The sequence below is a fragment of the Lepidochelys olivacea genome (assembly GCF_965140295.1).
Source record: "Lepidochelys olivacea isolate rLepOli2 genome assembly, chromosome: 1".
Classification (NCBI taxonomy): Eukaryota; Metazoa; Chordata; order Testudines; family Cheloniidae; genus Lepidochelys; species Lepidochelys olivacea.
The window spans coordinates 248,556,295-248,574,658 of record NC_140411.1 but is presented as its reverse complement, the minus strand read 5'-3'; the positions used below and the strand labels follow the sequence as shown (position 1 = coordinate 248,574,658).

Below are 18,364 nucleotides of genomic sequence, written 5' to 3'. Positions count from 1 at the left end.
CTTCCTTTTGTTTGTTTTAAACCTGCTGCCTATTAATTTCATTTGGTGATCCCTAGTTCTTCTGTTATGAGAAGGAGTAAATAACACTTCCTTACTTACTTTCTCCACACCCGTCATGATTTTATAGACCTCTATCGTATCCCCCCCCTTAGTCATCTCTTTTCCAAGATGAAAAGTCCAAGTCCCCTGACATTGGCCACTGTCAGAAGATAGGATACTGGGCTTGATGGATCTTTGGTCTGACCCAGTATGGCCATTCTTATGTTCTTCTTATTCTCTAAACTTCCCTTATTATAGAAGTTATATTTTTGATTTGGTTGGGAAGTCACTTCCCTTTTAGGCAGGTTATTCCATGACTCTTAGATCTTGAGTCTGAGAGGCTATAGTTAATGCAGAACTCGTGAACATATACTGATGGTTTAGATTTTTCTTTCTGATGTATTGTAACCCCTTTCACCTGCCTAATGAATTTCATCTGCTATGGTGTTGCCTAATTATCTAATTACTTTAGGTCTTTTGGGAATTCCTAATAATCCTTTCCATTCTTAACTAACCTAATAATTTTGTGTTATCATCACATCTCATTATTTAGTCTCTCTTCCAGATTCTTAATAATTGTATTGAACAACACTAGACCTAGTGCTGATCCCTGAGGCACCCCCATTAGTAATCCTTTCTGTACTGAGAGCTGGTCATTATTCTCATCCCTTGTGTCTTATTTGCTACCCAAATTTAAATCCTGTCAGGACTCTGCCTTTTATCATGGTTACCAAGTTTCTTAAAAATCGCTCACTAGAGGCTATTATCCAAAGCCTTTTGAAAAACTATATAATGTACCCCACTAATCCTTTATTCACCAGGATAACTCTTTTAACAGATTCTTACAAGTTAGAGGCAGGATTCACCGCCGCACCATGCTGTTTTATACTGTGATGGTTTGTGTGGGTTCTGTACCTGTATAGATGTTTTATAACTCTACCTTTAATGATTTTCTCAGATTCTTTTCCCCCCAGTATTAGAATGCTGTTCACTGGTATACATTCCCCCTCATGCTTTGAGGTGAAAACTGAAACAAAGAAATAATTTTGCTTCTGTGAAATCTCTTTATCTCTCCGATTACCCCCTTTGCACCACAGGATCCTGTCGGGCCCACCAACTCTCCTGCAAGCTTTCTATTTCTGATGTACTTAAAGAATTCCTTATTACTTGTCGCTCTCTATTTGCCTCTTTGTTCTTCAAATTTACTCTTAGCCCTCTTAATCTCCATTTTCCATCTCACCTGCCAAAGTTGTTCCTTTCTATTTGTATCACAAAGGCTGGATTTCCTTTTTTTTTTTTTCTTTTCTTTTTTTAAGGATACTTTTTTGCCTGGAATAAATTCTAGTACTTTGCCATGCAATTATACTATTTTTCTTTTCAATCTCCCTTTTTTGCTTGGTCTGAGGTAGGTAGACCTTGGGTGTTTGCATCAAGGCATTCTTTAGGAATCTGCATGTTGATATGTTTGGATTTTTATTCCTTAACGTTCTCTTCAGACTCTTTCCAACTAACTCTGTCTTTAAAAAAATCACCTAAAACCTCAAATGGTGCACTTCTTGAAGTTTAATGCTACCAGAGTTGATATGATCTTCTAGTTGTAATGCCAACCTTAACTATATTATAACTGTTATTTAGGGGTGGGAATTTCAAAGGGAGAATTTCAAATTTAGGGAGTTAAATACCCAAATTCTATTGAAATTAATTGAGAGTCAGGATCCTATTTCCCTAAAGATGCTTTGAAAATCCCAGTCTAGAAGTTCAATATTACGTAATTCCTGAATAAACTCATTTCTGTTACTCAGGACTAGCTTCACAGTAGCCTTTCTTCTTGTAAGCCCTCACTTTCTCTCCCCTGACTGTCCTGACTCCTATCCACACCTCCGCCCCCTGACAGGCCCCCTGGGACTCCCATGCCTATCCAACTGCCCCCTGTCCCCTGACTGCCCCTGAGGCCCTCTGCCCCTTATCCAACTCTCCTGCCCCCTTACCATGCCGCTCAGAGCACCAGGACTGGCAGCCGCGCCGCCCGGTCAGAGCCTGCCGCGCTGCCCGGCAGGAGCTCGCAGCCCTGCTGCCCAGAGCGCTGGTGGCATGGCAAGCTGAGGCTGTGGGGGAGAGGGGACAGCTGGAGAGTAGCCGGGGGCTAGCTTCTCCGGCCGGGAGCTCAAGGGCTGGGCAGGACAGTCCCGAGGGCCAAATTTGCCCACCTCCGCCCTATGGAATCCAATGTCCTTCAGTTCCTCACTTCTGTGACTCAATCTATTTTTCCTTTGTAGCTTTGGTTATACTTATTTCAGTAAGTTTAAGAAATAACATCAGGTGCTCTCTGAATGCCAAGTTTTTTAGCTTCATCAGCTTCATTTTAAGAGAGACTGTCAAGTTCTGAGGTGGTATGACTTTAAGGCCTGATCCAAAGGCCAGCTGAAGTCAGTGGAAATCTTTGCACTGATTTCAGGGTGTTTTAGATTGGGCCATAACTGTGGCTGCCTCTCTGTCTCTTTTATAACATTTTAGCAAACTCTGTCCTAGTAAAAAGAAAAGGAGTACTTGTGGCACCTTAGAGACTAACCAATTTATTTGAGCATAAGCTTTCGTGAGCTACAGCTCACTTCACGAAAGCTTATGCTCAAATAAATTGGTTAGTCTCTAAGGTGCCACAAGTACTCCTTTTCTTTTTGCGAATACAGACTAACATGGCTGTTACTCTGAAATCTGTCCTAGTAAGCTGCTCATGGTATCCAAGAGCCTTATGTTGCTTGCAATCAAGTACATTATTGATATATATGGTTGCATAGTAAATAGATGATCATTCTGGAACAGGTACAACTAACTGGGTACTTCTACCCTTACTAAACTGGCCAAGCTCCATTTGCCTCCCCTTAACTCTAAATGCATTAAAAAAACCCTGGTGCTTGATTACCTTCCCTGTACCTCACTGAAAATTTAGTTAACTGTTTTTTGAAATGCTCACTTCAGTTAGTCATACTTATACCTCTAAAATGTCCCTAATTTTAGTCTCAGAGGTACTCATGTTCTATACCAGATGGACATTCCCTTACTTCTGTTGTTGAAAATTATTTACGTGCAGAGTTAAGAAGCTGATGTTACACAGACACTGTTTACAATCCCAAGGCATTTGCAGTTTCCTGCATGGAAATTTTTTTGCATCCTCCATTTTGGGACTTGGTAGGTAGAGAAGCAGCATGGTGACTCACCTTCTTTTTTCCACTCAGCAGAACAAACATGGCAGCCTCTCCCTTACCTCCCACCTCCACATTAAGGAAAAATGTCAATGCATTACTCTTGAAAGCTTGTCTCTCTCACCAACAAAAGTTGGTCCAATAAAAAATATTGCTTCACCCACCTTGTCTCTCTAATATCCTGGGACCAACATGGTTACAACTACACTGCATATAGGGCATTACCTTAGCATGCAACTCACAAGCCATTCCCAGATCTGTGTGCATCTTCTTTTTCATGTTACCTATACAGACACAACCATTGCAGAAGCAAATCAACTTGCACAAGTGTGTGCTAATAGCAGGAGAGCCAAAGCTATTTGATCAGGAAGAGAGGTCAATATCAGAAATGTGGTGCAGTCTTTAACAGGATGATTTTGCACTCATGGGACAAAGGTCACTTGAACCCATTCTTAAATCCAGTGATTTTAATGAACAGAAGGTTTAGAATAAATATATTTCTAAAAGACGGGAAAAAACACATGGCCCTATGCTGAATGTAGGCAACTACCTTTCCCTAATTCTCCTCAAAGATGCGTACTTAGGTTAGTAGCGTGTGCTGCACTCTTAAATTCTGTCTCTCAGCATTTTCATATTAAACCATTTAATTGGATTACGCTGGATTTAAGAAGGAGCTTGTTCCTATTCTTGACCAGCTAAAGTAGCTCTTAGGTAGGATGCAGCCCATGGATACATGGGCTTAGTGCTGCTTGTCATCATGTAACTCTCTTAAAGCATTACACCTTTGGGTGTATAATGAGAGGCAAAGCAGCAGCAGTGATGGAAGTGAGCTGAGGTTGCTGTTTACCTGCATCTCCTAATGATGGTGCTTCTAGATCAGGGGTCGACAACCTATGGCATGCGTGCCAAAGACGGCACGCGAGCCAATTTTTAATGGCAAGCTGCTGTCTGCCTACCCCGGCAGACAGCAGCGTGCCATTAAAAATCCTGCCCTGCCCGGCCCACTCTTCTCTGCCCACCACTCTCCTTGCAGGGCAGGCAAGTTTCCCCCTCCCCATGCCTCTTCCCCCCCAGCATGCCTGGTTCCTGCCCCTCCTCCTCTCCCTCCCTGCGGCTGATCAGCTGATGGCCCTTGCTACAGAGGGGGGAGGGAAAAGCAGAGTTGCAGTGCGCTCTCTGCTCCAGGGACCTTGGGGAAGGGAGTGGAATCAGCATATCTCCTCCAGCCTCCTACCATTAGCCTTTCAGGGCAGGGGGCTGGGAGCATCCCCACGACCCCAGCCCACCGCCCTGAACCCCCGCACAACCTCAGCCCTGACTCCTGCACCCCCCACACATACCCAGCCTCTCCAGCCCCCTGCCCTGACTCCTGCATCCCCCACACCCCATGCCCTGACTCTTGCACCCCCCACATCCCCACCTCCACCCCGAGCACCAAACGGGAGCTCCTACACACACTCCTCCCCACACACATTCCCACCTGCACCCCTCACACCAAATGGGAGCTGCCCAGGTAAGCGCTCCACACCCAAACCTCCTGCCCCAACTCTCAGCCCCCTCCCTCATTCTAGCTCCTGGCCAGACCCTGCACCCCATCCCCAGTCTGCTCCTTCACCCCCAGCCCTGTTCTCAGCGCACTCCCACCCTCATCTCAGTGCAAAGAGAGGAAGAGAATGGCTAGAACCACGGAGAAGGTAGGTACCTACTCTATGTGGACAGGGCCGGGACTCCAGACTGGCAGCGGGCTGAGTGGCAGCAGGCTGAGCTGCTCAGCCCACTGCTGGTCTGGGGTCCCAGCCACCGGTCCCTCTCAGCCCACTGCCTGTCTGGGGTTCTGGCTGCCGGCCCTTTGCCAGCCGGGGTCCCGGCCACAGGCCCCGCTCAGCCCGCTGCTGGCCTAGGTGAACGGAACCCCAAGCCAGCAGCGGGCTGAGTGGGCCGGCGGTGTAATATCAGCATTTTAATTTAATTTTAAATGAAGCTTCTTAAACATTTTGAAAACCTTGTTTACATGTGACAACAATTTAGTTATATAATATATAGACTTATAGAGAGAGACCGTCTAAAAAAGGTTAAAATGTATTGGCACACAAAATCTTAAATTAAAGTGAATAAATGAAGACTCGGCACACCACTTCTAAAAGGTTGCCGACCCCTGTTCTAGATCATCTGCCAACACACTCCGGTGAGTGGTAACTGCAAAAGACAATTTGTGGCATTTATTTAAAGTAGCTGACCATTTCACTCACCCCTTTCCTGCACTCTGCAAAAGCTTTGGTAGTTTTAAATCCTCCAATCTTTCGAGTGACACCATGACATTTTCACAGCCTCTTTCATTCTCTTGCTTCAGTGGCTGGACTAAACTTCCAGAGCAGCAGGATTTTGGGAAAGAGGAAGAGAATAGCTTTAGTATATGGACCAGATGGTAATGGAAACTGCCGGAGATACTATCATTTTTGTCATATTACTGGTAGACACTGAAAGTCTGTTCTAACACCAACAGAAGCCAATGGGAATCTTTCCATTGAATTCAGTGGATACTGGACTGGACCTCAAGCCTGTGCTTTGTACAGTGGAGCTATGAGATGCTGCCAAAGCTGTGCCAGTAGAAAACCAATCAGTAGTGAGCTAGTCATATTCTAGAACATTGGAAAGGTTGACCTACTCCAATGCATTGCTATTCCCCCCCCCCCTTGTAACTCATGTGGATTTTCAAGGTCTGATTGATGCTTCACCTCCTTCACTGGTGGGATAAGTGTAGTGCTGCTCACAGGTGCTTAAGCATATAAGCACAAAATAAAAAGCCACTGCACAACCACGAGCAGCTGTGAGTACCTTATTCTATTCGTTCAAGAGCAGGTCTGGAATAGCAGATGGTGATACTAATCAGGACTGAGGTGCAATGGCAGTGCTGTGAGGGAGCAGAGCAATGGAACAGTAGGGATGCTACAAGTTAGGGCTACGTGTACGGGTAGTTCTGTGTCTTGGACAGGGATGGAACACATCGGGATGCTACAGGTTGACTGGATTTTGCTGCCACAGGTGTGTGGTGGCTCAGCATGGGGCCAGCAGGGATGTTACAGGTGAGATTGGAGAAGCATAGACAGAGCGGAGTGTGGAAAGATTACATTTCACTTGTCTGCAGTCAACCTGGCTTAGCTAATGCTATTTAATGCTTCTCTCTCTGCAACACATTCATCCTTAAAAGGGGAAAAATGTGATTCTCATGAGAAATATCCCAATGGGAAAAGACACGACATGAACATTGGATTGTAATGAGACAAGGAATGATACAAACTTAACCTATTCATACTGCTGGTGGGTAGGACTTGCCTCTCTCCACCGCAGTCAGGTGTTCACCAAAGTAATCCAGTTCTTAAATGTTGTGGACCAGTTCCTTGGCCGATGTAAGTTTGTGTGTGGCTTCACTGAATTCTGGCCTTGAGTGTCTTATTTTCAATGTAAAATATTTGAGAGGTTTCTGAAACCTTTTAAAACATCGATGATCTGGCCACTCCTAGTCTTTTTTCCCTTCCCTCATTCCCTCTGTGCCTTTGACGACTACTTTTCCATTTTTAACGTACAGTAGCCGAGATGTCAAAAAACAAAACAAAACTCCACAACTGCACCTATCCTGAACCTCTGGATTCTGTATAGTACAATTTCAGTCTCTCTCAAAAATCCTCCTTCCTTTCCATCCACTGTCCCTCCCCACAAAATGAAAACCTACTGCTGGCGTCAAAATAGAACAAAAAAGTGGGGTAGAAAAATGTATCCTACACATTCCTTCTGATGCTCTGTTTGGAGGCAAGAACAGGTAGTTGGAGTGCCATTGTGACTACAGGGAGAGCTCCTCAGAAAAGAATTCTCTGAGATGTGGAGGGAGTGGCAGAGCTGACAGCACAAAAAGCAGCATTGTGATGTTATCTGATTAAAATATGGCCATGTAGATCATTGTTGCAACCACTGTTATATATTTGCAACAAATCTTGTACAAAGGTTGTCAGTGAGGTGTCTATGAAAAGGTTATGATTTGCTGGTTATGATTATGCTATCTGTATGCATGTATCATTTTTGTATTTGAAATTATGAGTATTGACTCTATACCTGTATTTCAAATGTTTGCTCCTGGGGTAACACCCACGTGGTAGTTAATCAGCACATCTTGGAGAGACTATTCAAATTAAGTGGCCCACCAAAAGGACACTTAACTCATAATGGACTGTGGGAGATACCCATCTACATTGAGTGTACTGTCCTGTAAACGTGCTGTTTGGAGTATAGGTAATGGGACTGAGCAAAATTGGGCATGGACATGTGACTTGCCCACGTGACTCCAAAGTCCCATCTTTTACTTTTAATTTTCCACTAGCTGTGCTGAGGTTTTTGTTTAAAACAATGGATTTCCCTCCATATGGCAGAAGATCTAAAAGGCTCTGGAAACCCCTCCATTTTGCCTTTATCCTGCTTCAGCCTCTGTCCTGCGCAAGGACATACTTTCACCCCTGATTCCATCACTGCTACAAGCCTGAACCAAGAACTTTACAATTGTTGTATGTATTTGATTTCTTTAACCAATTTTAACCTTTTCTTTTCTTTTTATAAATAAACCTTTAGATTTTAGATACTAAAGGATTGGCATCAGCATGATTTTTGGCTAAGATCTGAGTTATATATTGACCTGGGTGTATGGCTGGTCCTTTGGGATCAAGAGAACCTTTTATTTGATGAGACTGGTTGTAAAGAACCACTCACCTTTAAATCCAGTGTTATGGGTGGTGACATAAGAACTGGAATGCCTAAGGAAACTGCTTTTATGACTTCTTGTTAGCCAATGTGGTTAAACAGAAGTTTACTTTTGTTGCTGGTTTGGTATATCATATAGAAGAATAGCCACCAGTTTTGGGTTGTGTTTGCCCTGTTTCTCAGCAGTTTGTCTTGAGTTTGGCATTCTCAGTTGTGACTCACAGAGGCATAGTTACAAGCCTATTTGAAGAGTTTAGTATTAGCGTTCCTCAGACTCCTGTGTTGTTAAATAACCCATCTCTTTTCCTAATGGTCCCAGTCACACAGCTGCATAAGATGAGGGATGTAACCATCTCTCAGGCTTTGGATTGATGTGGCAGGATCAAACCAGTAGTTACAATGGGGTTTAATTTACACCACAGCAAAAGAAAACAAAATGAAACAAATGAGGGGGAAAATCCATCAGTCATGTGAATGATGCATTACAGCAATTTATAGCTGCAACCTGTTCTTTAAACAGGGGCTGGCTGAGCGAAATCAACCCTGTGGCTCTAGAGTAGATATTAGCAGGCAGTCATTTGACCCTTATAGGTTTGTATATGTCATGCTGTCTGGAGTGCTCAAGACTGTGAGTGCCTACCTTAGGGCAGAAACCCCAAACTGGTTGTATGTTCTATAATTAGATTTCCCCAAACCAGTAACATGTGTGAATGCCTAAAGCACTATCACAGTCTTACCATGGAGTCACAGACAATCCCTTTGGGCATTGCCATCTATCTTGCCACCCAGGCAAGCTGGACTTAGTGATAGATGGTTGCTGTATACCAAAGATCACAAAATATTCACGTGGCTCCCAGTTCCAAAGGACCAGTCACTTACCCCAGGTCAGTTGTACTCAGATCTCAAACAAAAGACAATGTCTGTAGTCAATCCTGTAATAAGCTAACTAAAGGTTTATTAACTAGGAAAAAGAAATGAGTTATTTACAGGGTTAAAATGGGAAACATACACACACAAATGAGTTACTTAGATTTAAAAAGGTAATTTAAGCTTCTATAATAAGCAGCTCTGTATGTCCTAGGGCTGACCATGCCAAGCAGCATGGAGATCTCTTGCTTATATTTAGGAAACTTTGCCTCTGAGAGTCCAGATAGCATCAAGAGACCCAGTTTATTTTTGTCAGGGATTTTTATCCCCCCTTGATGGAGAATCCAAACTGATGGGATGAATTTGTATGCAGGCCTCTCCTTCCTGGTGGGAGTTATGAATGCAGTCAACAAGGTCTCTGTCCTTTGATGTTACACAATGCCTTAATTGTCTTCAGTGGGCCATCTTGTGTGCAGGATAAGCGCTTTACATTAATTAATGCTGCTTTTTCTTTTGGTGAGTTGCACAATTACGGAGGTTTACAATGCAAACATTCAATATAACTCTGTAGCATGGGATACAGATATTGTGAGTAGGATTAATACATGCAGCATCCTACAAACATTCTATAATGTCTAAATACTGATACATTCTTATAAAACTAATATTGATTTTTAACTATACTAATGAGGAAAAATCCATTAGCACTAATTCAGTACAGCTATGCCATTTAATAAAGTAATGGCCAACTCCAGGCATTCAAAAACCATGAGTCAGCCCCTCCCCAATTATATTGTCTTAAAAATCACCAGATTTAAGAAAAAATTGGAGGTTCTTTTTATTTTTAATTCTTTTTAATGTGACTTGAGTGTACACTAGGGCTTTTCTTTGCAACCATGAAACTTCTAAAAACTTTTTAAAATATGTGGAGATACTCATGAAATAACATGAATTTAGGAAATGAGATTTTAAGAAAAACATCAAATATTGTAAAAGTCATGATAAAGTCTTGAGCCTCAGAAACACTGTTAACATCAGTTGATTTTAAGGATCAGATTCTGACCCATCACAGCTGGGAATTGAACCCAGGTCATCTGAATCCAGCTAGTACCTTAAGCAGAAAGCCATCCTTTTTCCCAATTTATTTTGTATCCTGCAGGTGAGTCACTCTCTGAACATATTGAGCCAAGTGCAAAGTTATACATCTAGTAGCAAGAAATGTAGGCCATGCCTACAGAATGGGACGCTGTATCCTGGAAAGCAGTGGCCTTGAAAATGATCTAGAGAACATGGTGGACAAGCAGGCTTGTTTCTGTGGCAAAACAGGCTAATGTGGTCATTGGAGGAATAAACAGGGGTATAGGAATGTATGCTGTATATAGTGTAGTTGAGACTGATACTGGAATATTGCATATTGTTCTGAAGTTCACAAATTTTAAATAGGTGTTGAATTGTAGAGGGTGCAGAAACAAAAGTTATTTGAGAGCTGGAGAAAAATGCCTTACAGTGAGAGACTTTAAGAACTCTATCTGTTTATCTTATCAAAAAGAAGACAGAGAGGTGAGTTGATTTCATTGTATGAGAACCTTCATATGGAGAAAATACTGAGTATTAAAGGGCTCTTTAATCTAATGGAGAAAGGCATAGCAAGGACCAGTGGCTGGAAGGTGAAGCCAGACAAATTCAGATAGGAAATAAGGCACACTTTTTTAAAAGTGAAGGTGATTAACCTTTGGAACAAACTATTATTGGAAGCAGTGAATTCTCCATCTTTTGATGTCTTCCGATCAAGCTTGTGGCTCCCTTTCTGGGAAGTTATGCTTCAGTCAAACACAAGTTATTAGCTCAATACAGGATTAAGTGGGTAAAATGTCATGCCTGTGATATACAGTATGTCAGACTAGATTATTTAATCATCCCTTCAACTCCATGAATCTATGAATCTGTCATATGAAGCTGGGGACCATGTCAGCCAATATGCCCAGGGAAGCAGAGTAGAAGAAACCATGTGCTAGGTGTGTATAGATGGGTTTGATTTATTATTTGTTTCCTTATTTATTACATGCCTTTGTAAGGTGCTCATTGCCATAGCCCACAAGGGCCATTTATAAGCTTCCTGTGATGACCTACAAGCCCTCATTTCTATTATATGATTCTGTGCTCATTAGTCACACTTGGGACAGTGTTGACAAGTAAGGTAGCTGAAAGGCAATCTATGTTATCTTTCAGCCTGAAAAATAATTGGATTATTCCTCAGAATTACACATATATGAACTAAATTATGAGTGTAATCCATTGCTGTCATAGCCAGAGCAATAATATTATGTCCCATATGTCCCCACCTTGCATTCTATATTACTCCATGAACAATGCTGGCCTCATTCTTTAAGATTTTTTTTTATGTCCATCAAGTCTCAGAAGGTTACATTCTCTATGAACCATTTTATTACTTCCCCCGAGATATATGGTATGAAACTGCCATCTAACAGACCCCAGTGGGAAGGTGGGAAAGAATGGGGATACTAGAGGGATCACAAAAGAATCACTCTGTATGGGGAGGTCCATAATTTCACAAAAGCCCCTTTGAATGTTTATACATAATACAGTGCCTGTATTGGTATTGCTGATCTAATTCTCACAGCAAATAGGGTAACCTTGTCTTCAGAGCCAATTAGAGTAACTGTTCTACATCCATATACATAGAGCACATGTAGATTTGGTACTGCATTTTATCACAGCTATAACCTCACATATACTCAAGTGTAAGTAATCAAGGAAATATCTAATTTTCCTAAATAATACCAATGAGAGAGAACCACCAACTATTAAGCACCTTGTTTCCTAAATGAGCAGATAAGAGAACCATTTGCTTCTCACAAAGTATTGGATATGTCAATTACCTATGCCAATCAAACTGCCAGCTGATATTGATAATGTAACTTGAAACTAAGAGACCTCAAGTTAGGGAATACTTTAGGAATTTAACCTATTATGAGCTACATATTTTAACAGGCATCAAATACTTACTCTACTAGAGACATGTCATGAAATAATGTGAAAATATAAAAATAAAATACATTTAAAAAGCAAAATTTAATTTTGAAATGAAATTTCAATCTTTTTCTGAAGTAAAATTTTCAGAAGTAAAGTTGTTTTTTTTTTCAGAATTTCCATCTTTTGGGAAATTTTGAAAATAATTATTTTCATTCCAATTTGCAATGAAAACAAATTTTGAAATGATGTCATTTCCCATAAAAGAGAAATTCTGAGCTTTGACCAGCTCTACTTGTCTCTGCTTTGGGCATCTGTGGATGTGAGGTACTCTCCAAGTTCAAACGAGCAGCTTTGACAGTGAAGGGTCAAAGAACTGGGCTGCATGAGGAACCCTTTTATTAAGATAACCTGGTTTCAAGGAGAGGAGGACACTGACCTCCATAACAGCATATTCACCTCATTATTATGTTAGAAAGGTGTTGGACTGGAACTCTGGAAACATGGATTCAGTTCCTGGCTCTGTCCCAGGCTTCCTATATAATCTTGGGCAAATCACTTAATCTTTCTGTGACTCTCTTCGCTATCTGTAAAATGGGGAAAATAATACTTCCTTTCTCCTACCCTTTTGTCTGTCTTGTTTTTAGACTGTCATCTCTTTGGGTCTGGGACTTTATCATACTATGTGTCTGTAACAGTGTCTATCACCCTGATCTTGGTTGCTATTGTAATACTACTACCAATAGTAAAGAGAGGTCATAATGAAAACTAGAAGCAGGGTAACAGATCACCTGGTAATCCCAGTACTACTCCGTGCACAGGCAGTGCACATGGGTACCTTATATGTCTATTCACTAGGCAGCTAGGGACATAAAATATTAATACTGACTTGTCAGAATAGTAACAGAGTAGAAAACTTAATGAAGAATCACATTCTTATCTAACATAATTGGGATTGTATTCGTACTTGCCATTGTCCACCACTCAGAAGCAGCTTGCTTGAGTAAAATCTAAGAGGTCCTTAGGCTTGTGAGGTTGCAGAATTGTAGCTGCTTATTACTGTAAATATTATTTAAATGCAAATTAAGTGCCTTCTGAAGAAATGGAATTTCCATTACATTTTTTGTTCATTATAGAAGGCCTGGAGGTTGCAGATACCATGTGGGTCATTTAGCACGAAGCATTGTACAGTATATGACTTTGGAAATGTGATCTGGGGGAAGGCTCCCCTTTTGAAGGGAGGTCAGAAGAGAAAAACAGAGAACTCAGCACAGGTATAAGCAGGGAGGGTAAGATGAGAAAAGTGAGGGAATATTGCAGCCTGGTTGGCATAAGAAGAGGAAATCAGGAATGGAGAACCGTGATTGGGGGATTGAGGAGGGGGGCATGTGGAAATAGTAGTGAGCACTGAAGGATCCATGAATCAGCTGGTCTCCCTGTACATATACACTTTATTCTATTTGCCCCTTTTAATCTTTACCTGTTTTTTTTCTTGTTCAAGTGGAATGCTGAGAAAGTTCTGTTTCCAAATTCAGGAGAAATGCTGGTTGTACTGCCAAAGCTCAGCATATTTTAAATCTAGCTCAGTTTAAGCACTGACTTGAGGTATAATAAAATGGAAACATCATGTCAGTAGGTTTTGAAAGATCAGATCCCAGAAGAATCACAGAATAAAATTTTCCCTGAAAATGCATAAGTGTACCATTAAGTACATTTCCTAGGGCAGATTCTCAGCTGCACCTAATAATATTTGGGCATGGAGGCACAGGGGTGGAAAGGTGCAGATCTAGACTTCCTAATCTTTGGGGTGGTTCTACACTGGTCCAGTTCTCTGGTGTAGCTTAGAGCAGCCTCTAAACTCTTATTTCACCAACTATATTTCAAGCAAATATCATACTGTCCCATTGTCTATCAGGACCCACTGTTTCCTGATTTATCTTTGTGATAATTGCATTGATATAATTATTAAACAGGGGTATATTTAGCTGTGCCTGGGATATGGTGCTTTCTACAATAGTCCAGAAAATTGAGAAGGGCTAAAGCTTGAGACTCAAAAGCTAAGTGTAGGATGTCTAAATTAGGGCCAGTGGAAGTCAGTGGAAAGAGTTCAATGGGAGTCAGATAAAACCCATAATCTTTAATCTGCCATTACCCCAGGGAACTCCCATTGGATGGCCTAAAGAAATAGGGCGTTCTTTGGAACATGTTCTATTCTGTAAGTAAGAGTAGGAAATATTGTTAATTTGATTGTGTCATCTCTCTCATGGAGAGATCTCTATATGGCTAGGCCTCTGAAAACCTAATATTAGGTATGTTTATTGTTTAAATAACACAGGGAACAGTAATCCCCAGAGACCTGAATGACTACAATTTGCAAGCAAAGGTCCTGGGGTATGGAAGAACAGCTTTAAAAGGCTTGGCCAGAGGGAGTATAAATCCTGCATTATTCCAGTTAACTCTCTGTCTTGAAACATGACTGAATTCAGACAGACCATCCTGCCAATGGGAATGTGCAGTTCCCTGCCTGTGTCACCAACACAGAATCACATCAGGCTTTTAATGTTTTTGGTGGGAATTCCACTGTTCCCAGGACCCAGAGCATTCAAGCTCCCAGAACAGCAGTTTGGATCTCTAGAGCATGCTGAATTGAGGAGTGGTAGTCAGGGTTTAGTATTGTTGTCAAGCAGATGATGATGGGCAAGGAAACCATATAGCCAGTGTGTAGATGTTTGACATGCAGCAACAAAGGTATAAGTCTGGATTATACCTGGATAGGGGCACAAACATTTTTTTGTAATTTCTAGATGTTTCTGCCAAGTGGGGAGACTGCACCCTTCCCCTCATAGGCATCACAGAAGGAACCACAGTGGCAGCCTCACAGTCAGGTGATGTTTCAGTCTGGTTGACCACATTGTGATGTCTGATCGTGTGACCTAGTTCGCTGCTTGAGGACTTGGGCTTTTCAAGGCTTTGGGGTCAGAAATGGAAAGAGGCACAGGCACTGACTGTTTTACTTTTTCTGGTGGGTGCTCCGCCCCAAGGCCCTACTCTCGCTTCGCCTCTTCCCGCCCCACTCTGCCCCCTTCCCCAAGGCCCCCTGCCCGCCCGCTGGTCACTGCTCTCCACCCTCCCCCAAGTGCCTCCCGCCAGCCACCCAACAGCTGATTGGCAGCCCCAACTAAGAGCTGTGGCTGGTAGGTGCTGAGCACCCCCTATTTTTTTCCATGGGTGCTTGAGCCCTGGGGTGTTTTCCTAGCACTGTGTTAGCTAGTTTCATGCAGAGAGGCTGAGTTTGAAGCAGCCATGTAGGAGGGGATTTTTATTGTGTGGGCACTACAGATTTTGTTTTTTGGTTTGCCATGAGACAGGACTTCCCCTGAATGTGAGACGAGACTTCCCATCCCTAGGTACAGTTCTTGGAGAGAGCAGTCCGATCACCATCAGCTTGTGTAAGATAAGCAGAGTTGGCGTGTGAAGCGGGCCTGATGTTTTCAGGATAAGGACACAGTCTGGATCAAGCTGAGGACAAAAATGGGAAAATTTTCAAGGACATGTAGTTAGGTAAGGATAGTTTTAAGCTTCTAGAGAGGCCACTATTGTTGCCTTCTCCCACTCCTCGGTGAGCCAGTTGGCTGGATTCTGGCTTTTTAAGTTTAATTTTGGGGAGTGTGTTTCACCTGCAAAGGTGCCCCACTATAATATATGCATCCTTTGTCTAGTATCTTCCCAAGCTATGGCTTTGGGGAAATATGTCATCTTTAGGGAGCCATTTGCCACTGCTTCTTGCCTTCTACTAAGTTTTTTGCTGTCCTGCAGATCAAACGGTGCAGATATGTAAACTCCTTGCTGCTGCTGAATCTCCAGTCTGGTATTGACCCATCCCCTCTGCAGTACCACTGAGTTCCCTGCTTTTTTGTGCTGTTAGAATCTACAGTACAGCTGTGTGTAATGGCATATTTTTCTATCTGTAATACAAATGGTCATTTTCTCCTCAGAAGAAGGAAAACAAATCTAAAAAGCTTTAGTGTGAGAAAAATGTTCTTGCTTTTTCACTAGCCCAGGCTGCTGATGTGATATTCGTTTCACTTGGTGGCAGTGAGAATTTTTTCATGTTGACTTGTTCCCGGAGGGGCATCTCAAGCAGGGAGACTATCCCAAGCACTGCTGGGAGGGGTGGGGAAACTGGAAATGTGCACTGCTGCTTCTAAATGAAAAACATATTACCTCTGAATTGCACTTGATGTTGGTAGGTGTAAACATCTCCATTTTCTGAAGGTGGGCACAAAAAGAACTGGGCTGGCACAATTAGAGGGGATGGGGATTAAGGGAAAAACAACTCCAAAGGCTTAGGTTACCTTCTGAAGCATTTCAGAACCATTGTTTGCACTCTGGTTTGTTTGGTCTTTTAATTTGCTTTTATTCTTCCTTGAAATGATTTGCCCATCCTTAATGCTTGAAAAAAGAGGGTTTTTTTGGTCTGTGAGAGAGAGAGACACACACATACACTCATTGCAAATGTCCATCCCTTTCTGCTCCCCAAAATAAAGTTCTTAGCTGGAGAAGGAGCTGAGGAAATAACTTGCACCCTGAATAACATCTTCTTTCTTTGTAGAAACGCTAGTTTTTGAAAGTGGACTTACCTCCTGTGCTTTTCTTTTTCAAATCACATAACTTCCTGCATGAGGTAACCTTTTCTATCTCTGTCTTTCTCTCTTGCTCTCTCTCCTGGATTGCTTTTCAGTCACCATTGCTCTCCGGGTCTCTCGCTCTGTGATGAATGAGTTCATTCATCTTTCTCTCAGGGGCTCTGTGAAAAGCTTTAGACTTCGCCTGCTCCCATTTTTTTCGCTCTGCTATTCATTTCCATGGAGATGGAGAAAGGGGGTGGGGGGCAGAGTGGGTGGCAGTGGGGCCAGAGGTCAAGAGTGGCCACTTTCTGAATTACAGCTTTGAATTCCATTAAAGGTGACACATTGTAACCTAGAGTAACTCTCCAAGAACTTGGCTGTCAAAGGAATCAAAGCAAAGAGAGAGGGAGGAGAGGGGAAGGAGAAATTGCATAGAAAGAGGAATCCAAGTGCTTGGAATCTCTGTCAGAATTATGTCTGGTGACTTAATATAGAGGTAATTCATTTGTGTAACCATACATCACCCTTCAGTGAGGCTACACGCTGAAGTCTGCATGTGGATGGAGTGTGTAGTGCAGAGAGAATGCCTCCTCACCTTCAGTGAACAAATTTCATCTCCTTGATTAACAACAAAGACTAAGAAAATGGGGCACAGAGAAATGTTTTGACCCATCTGTGAATTCTTCATATTATTATTATTTGTATTACAGTAGAACCTAGAGACACTAGCCAAGACTGGGGCTCTGTTGTGCTTGGCACTGTACAAACACATGCTAAGTGATAGTGTTTGCCCCAAACAGCTCTAGACAAGACAGACAAGGGATAGGAGAAAGGAAATACTGTGATCCCCATCTTACAGATGAGAAACTAAGGCACAGAATGATGACAAGACTCTTAAACCAAACAGCCAGTTATCTTGCCCAAGATCACATGCAAGTCTGTGGCAGACCTGGGAGTTTAACTGAGATCTCTAAAGTCTTGGTTCAGTGTCTTAAACAGAAGACCATTCTTTCTCTCTGGAGAAAAGAGGATTTTAAGAGGGAGGGATCTTTTTGGAGCATGATGCATTAGTATAAAGATTTGGCAAACCAGCATAGATAAAAATGGTGTGGACCTTCCTCCATCTCTTGAATCATTTATTTAATTTAATTTTTATGTTTTGTTTGTTTATTTTTGGTTAAGGCTCTATAACATTGAGAGAAGATCATTCTTTCTTCATTTTTGGGTCTGCCTCTATGCTTCCTAGTTTGGGCTGGGAATGGAAATACCAAAATACCTGAGGAGAGTCTTTCCTCGTGATCATTCTAGCCTGACAAGAAAGAAGAAGAATTGGAAATGAAAGACGAGAATCAGCTAAGTATTGCAAAGCACAAAACATTAAGATGTTTTCAAATGTCCAAACTTTTAGGTGCGTTTTAAAAACTATCATTTTGAGTCACCTGTCACTAATTAGTATCACAGAGTCCATCTGGTACAGATGTGCCTTCTCATCTGACAAGAGAATAAATATTTAGTAATCATCCCTCATATTTCACTGCTACCATTACTGGGAGGAATGCCATTCTATATCTTCCAGTTTGACCAATGGAATAACAGTCCTATTGTTAAGTGTAAGCTCAGCTCATGAGCCTGAAAAATACAACAATCTAGAATCACCAAAATTGGTGAGTGTGTGGAGGCGTAATGATAATATACAAACTGTATGACCATATCTGAGGTCCCTCAAGAAATACCTATAGGCCCAGATTTTCAGAAATGCTGAGCACTCGGAGTTCAAATTGACTTCAGCTGGAGTTGTGGGAGTTCAACATCTCTAAAGATCAGCTCCGTGAGGTTTACTCTAATGTGTGTGAGCTGTAAACTGAACCAGTAGCAGCACTTAAAATATATTCT

At 42.0% G+C, this 18,364-nt stretch overlaps 1 protein-coding gene across 2 annotated transcripts in view; it reads left to right on the top strand.

Annotated features, from left to right (window-relative positions):
• The window catches only part of PTN (pleiotrophin), a 111,640-nt gene that overhangs the window by 28,230 nt on the left and 65,046 nt on the right, over window positions 1-18,364 (top strand). The window lies entirely within an intron of this gene.